This window comes from Talpa occidentalis, unplaced genomic scaffold, assembly GCF_014898055.3.
Source record: "Talpa occidentalis isolate TD23 unplaced genomic scaffold, MPIMG_talOcc4v2.1 talOcc4.783, whole genome shotgun sequence".
Taxonomy (NCBI): Eukaryota; Metazoa; Chordata; class Mammalia; order Eulipotyphla; family Talpidae; genus Talpa; species Talpa occidentalis.
The window spans coordinates 1-4,802 of record NW_023605176.1 but is presented as its reverse complement, the minus strand read 5'-3'; the positions used below and the strand labels follow the sequence as shown (position 1 = coordinate 4,802).

The 4,802-nt window shown below is 45.6% G+C and overlaps 1 long non-coding RNA gene across 2 annotated transcripts; it reads left to right on the top strand.

Annotated features, from left to right (window-relative positions):
- The first annotated feature begins 743 nt into the window (after positions 1 to 743).
- On the top strand, positions 744 to 3,701 carry LOC129144941 (uncharacterized). 2 transcript variants are annotated; one of them, XR_008549787.1, is made up of 3 exons: positions 744 to 1,025; positions 1,402 to 1,528; positions 3,669 to 3,701. It is a non-coding gene; the product is annotated as an uncharacterized LOC129144941 (long non-coding RNA). The 2 variants fall into 2 exon arrangements; XR_008549788.1 differs by having other exon boundaries at positions 744 to 1,085.
- The last annotated feature ends 1,101 nt before the right edge of the window (positions 3,702 to 4,802 follow it).

Genomic DNA, 4,802 nt, shown 5'->3' with positions numbered 1-4,802 from the left:
GGAGCGGGTTAATTTCAAATCGGGGGCTTGGCTGCTCCCGGACGGCCACGCTCCCTCTGCCCACCCGCCGGCCCGCCGGTCCCGGCCCCGGGGTTCCCTCTGGCACCCACCTCGGCGCGGCTTAAGGACCCACCGCCCGCCCGACACGCGGGCTGCCCGGGCCTGAGCGGGGGAGAGGTGCCGAGGAGTTCCCGCTCAGCCCGGTCGACTCCAGCCGTGAGGTGAACTGACAGGTCAGCGGGACGCAGAGGGGCGCGGCGTCGGCCGGCCGGGCGCCCCGAGAGGGCTCGGGCAGGCAGGGGCAGCCGCGGCCGTTTCCCGCCTCTCGCTCCGCCGGGGGCCGTGGAGGGAGGAGCTGAGCTCCCGCGCTGAGGGGTGGGGGGCGGGCGAGGGGGAGGGGCCGGGAGGCCGAGGTTCCGGGCGCGGGTTTGCCCGCGCTCCAGCCCCGCGCTCCTGAGAGGCGGCGCCGGCCACGGTCCGGCTTTCCGCGCCAAATTTTTAAATCGAGGGCGGAAGGTCCGGACCCGCCTCCGGCGCCGCCGACCAATCACAGGCCCGGGCCGCGCTCGCTCATTGGCCGGGAGTCGTTGCCCTGGAGACCACAAGGATGCGGTCCGGGAACTGCCGGGCCGGCGGCGCGCGGACGGGGCCCGGGGGAGGGCGGCTGGCCCGGCGGAGGGGGAAGTGCGCGCAGCCTGAGCACCGCGGCGGCCCGGGGCTGGCTGCACCTGGGGCCTGGCGGGGCCGATGCAGCCGCGCCCGGTGGGATTCCACGTCGTGGCGGGAACCGGCAGCCCCAGTTGCAAATACACGGCGCTTTGCATCTTTAAAGGAAACTTTAGAAGTTTTAATCGAAAGGCGTTTTTTAAATGGACAGAGGACGTTTGGAGCTAATTTGGAATTAGGACGTTTGGACTGAATTTGGAAGTTTCCGATCAAGGTGTTTGCGCAGACTTTACTGCTGAGCCTATGCACGTGGGTGTCAGGGGAGACGTTCAGGCATCTAGATGCAGACTTTTATCCAGGTACTTGGGGGGTTTGAAGATTAGCCGCAACCTGGGCTGGGCGCTCACTCCTGTGAACAGGTGGGTGCCTGTGCTTGCGACCGTCCATTCGGTGGGGTCCTGGGAGGGACTCGCCTTGTTCGAGGGTGGGAAGGAGTTGTCACGGGAAATTCTGAGGGTTACAGATCGGTCTCGTGATCCATTGGCTGAAGGAATTTACTGGGGTTTGATGGATCTTCGCCCAAAAAGCGATCCCTGGTCGGGAATAAAATGTAAATGTAGTTTGTCCATTTTTGTGAGTCTTTGTTTCAAAGGCTTGTGTTGCTGAAGGGATTTTCAACGAATCTTCTGGTTGTGTTTTTCTTTAACTTTTTCTGTTTCCTTTTTTTCCTCCTAGGATACTAACCTCTTTCATAGAATTGATTGGACTACTTGAACCGTAGGCTCTTGGGAGGAACTTCAGATTTTTCATTTTCGAAGAAACTCTAAATGAATGAGAAATTTACAGAATGGAGACTGAAAAGGTACCTTTTTAACTTCAATAACTTCAAAACCTTCTCTTTTAACTTCAATATTTATCCGTGTAGTCTAAATGCAATATCATTCTGATTTAACACCATGATGTGTCAGCATTCAATAACTTCTTAATGCTTTTCCATGTAGAAAGGAGATTTTAATTTTTGAAGAGGGGGAGAATTGCCCAGAGTTAGGTAATCTTGCTAGTTTCTAATAGAAATTTCAAAAAGATAAGCCATGAGGAAGTTATTTTTAAAAACAATAAAATTTGTTAGTTGCATTATAGTATTTCTGAGAATTCTTGAGCAGTAGGAGTTGAGGCAGGGCATTCCACTTGATTTGAGACTGACTTTCTGTTTTAGATAGTTTTCTACCAAGTCAGTAACCTGTTTAACCTAAGGGGCTATGAAACCTTTATTTTTGAGATCAACATTTTGCAAAATTGCAAAAGACTTGTCAGCGAGGATGTCGTGATTGGAGTCCTGTCTACCAATATCTTAAAAAAAGTTGAAATATACAATTTTCCTAAAAGTTTTAGATATTTGGGGCCTCCCCTGGTGGCGCAGGCTATTGAGCGCCACGCTGTGAAGCTGTCTGCAGCCTCTGCAGCAATGGTTTGATCTGCTGGCCGGCTGGCCCGCAAGGGTCCCACATGGCGCGGCAGACCTCTCCTGTCTTACCCGCTGCTCCCCTCAGCAGTGTATTTCAGTCAGTCTGCCTGTTCTGTTCCCCACTCTGTCTCTGGTGAATCCTTTCACCCTCCCGCGCATCTGGCCTGTACCCCGGTTCTTGTATAAAATAAATAAATAAATCTTTTTAAAAAAATAAATAATTTTTAAAAAGTATTTTAGATATTTGTGAAATAAGAATTACTGCTGCTTCTGATAGTCTGAAGTAAAGGAATGCAGCCTTTAAAAAACTCCATTAAAAAAACTCCATTTTGATGTTGGCACCTCTCAGATACATATCCTTCCTAGGGTTCTCCATTGAATCCATCACATTGACTTCCATGTATGAGCACCATACTTGGATTGAGGACTTCCAGGTTCAAGTCCTGTATGACCTCTCAGCCTGGGTATCCTCTTTTGCAGAATAAGACTACAGAATTTAGTGAAAATACACATGGAAAGCACTTGATAAATTCTAAGAGGTCACAGACATATAAAACAGTGCCATTAATTTTTGTTCCTGAAGTTACTGAGGGATTAGTAAGTCTCTCTCTTCTTTTACTTATTGCTATTGTAAGCATTTTCTTTCAAATAGATATAGACTGAAAAATGTGTCAAGTCCCCTCTGTCCAAATGTAGATGAGACATAGTTTCTGTTAGTCTTATTTATTAACTTAATTTACCATCTAAAAGCTCACTGGCAGTCCTATAGCTGCCAGGAAGTAGCTTTGCGATCTTGAGTAACTAGTTTTGCTTCTCTGTGCCTCATTTTATTCATCTGTAAAGTAAAATATTCAAGGAACTGACTTTCCCTGTCAGAAATCCCGCTCTTAGGCACTCTGGACTTTGCTCCCTGCTGGATTTTGCCAAGTCTGACCACATATATATTAGCCCTCGCCCTTGTCTCCTTGGCTCACTGACTCTTCCGTGTCAATGGTATTTTATTGAACACCCACTGCATGTAACTATTGTACTAGGTAGGTACACAGATCACTGTGTCATGATTTTTGCCATGGAGACATTTGCTTAATATACAATATCATGAGCAAAAAGATGCTCTTAGGGATATGGATCACTTTAATTATCAGTCCTGTTAGGGGAAGCTGAATGGAAGGTTTATGGGAACTCTATACTATTCTTCAACTTTTCTTGAAATCCAAAATTATTTCAAAAAAAAGTTAAAAAACTTACAAGTCTTACTCTTTTTTTTAATTCTTGGAACATAAGGTAAATTTAGGTCTGTATTTTGTTGCAAAATTAAAAATGAGAAATTTAGCTCTTAAAATAGACAATAATAAAGTAGTGTCAAGTGATCGTTGGGATACAGTTACTGATTTAGCCAACTTTACAACGTTATCAGACATTAGCAATAATCTTTAGCAGTAGTCTATGCTAACTTCTTGTACAATTTCTAGAGTCAAAAGTTATCTAATAAATCTTTTTTTACAGTGGATTTAATTGTTTACTTGTTTTAAACCAGGAAAATCTCTTTTTTGAGCCTCATAAAGGGGACTAATGAAGACACCTCTGAAAGAATCCACTGCAGCCAATATAGTGTTGGCGGAGATCCAGCCTGACCTTGGCCCTTTAACCACCCCCACCAAGCCCAAGGAAATTGCCCAGGGAGAACCCTGGACACCAACAGCCAACCTGAAAATGCTCATCAGTGCCGTGAGCCCTGAGATCCGCAACAGAGATCAAAAAAGGGGGTTATTTGACAGCAGAAATGGATTAACTGAGCCTAAAGAGTGTTTGCACGTAGGTTTGCAGAGGACTGGGTGGAGAATGGGGGATTTGGGGACTTGATAGCTATCGCAGAAGTGCCAGCTATATAAAGCATGCCTCTATGTACTGTTATTAGTCCCCTTTGGTGCACGAAGGTTTGGATCCCATGAAATATGGATAGCACTGGAAATTCTGAATCTTTGATCTATTTTAATCTAGACTTCCCATTTAGATCTGCCAGGCAGTTTATACTGGCTCCCCACCTTTCCACACACACAAATTTTGCAGCTATTGAAGCTAAGCCCATAATGTAAGTGTTTGTCATCAAGTACAGATACCCCTAATAAATCTGTCAAAAGTATTTCAGAATAAGATATTATTTACCTTTTCCTTTGTAGGAACATTTATCTGGAGATGAATATGAGAAATCCCAACCAAGTCGAAAAAGAGAAAAGTTTAGGATTGTTGTGTCATAAAGTTCTTAGCCCGGTAATCCTAAGTATCCCAACCCTGCCGTGAATAATGACATCTGTCTTGACGAAGTAGCTGAGAACTTAGTAAGTAATGCAAAAGCTCACTGTAATGGCTAATAATTAAAACAACCATGCTTATCCAGCCAGGGTTTATAATGACACAAATAAGGCCCCCCCCAGCCCTATTATTTAAGAATTATGACATATAGTTTCCAATTTCAGTGACTCAGAACGCAGCGAACAATCTCAATGGAGATTGCTTCTGACTGCATTTCAAAAACTGACAAGCTTTATAGAAGGCAACATTGTTAGTAACTTGTTTTATGAACAGCCTACAAATTGAACTTCTTTCTTAGCTAAAGGTAGAGACAGTCTGCAGAATGACATCTTCCTAACTTCTGCTGGGATCAGCTTCT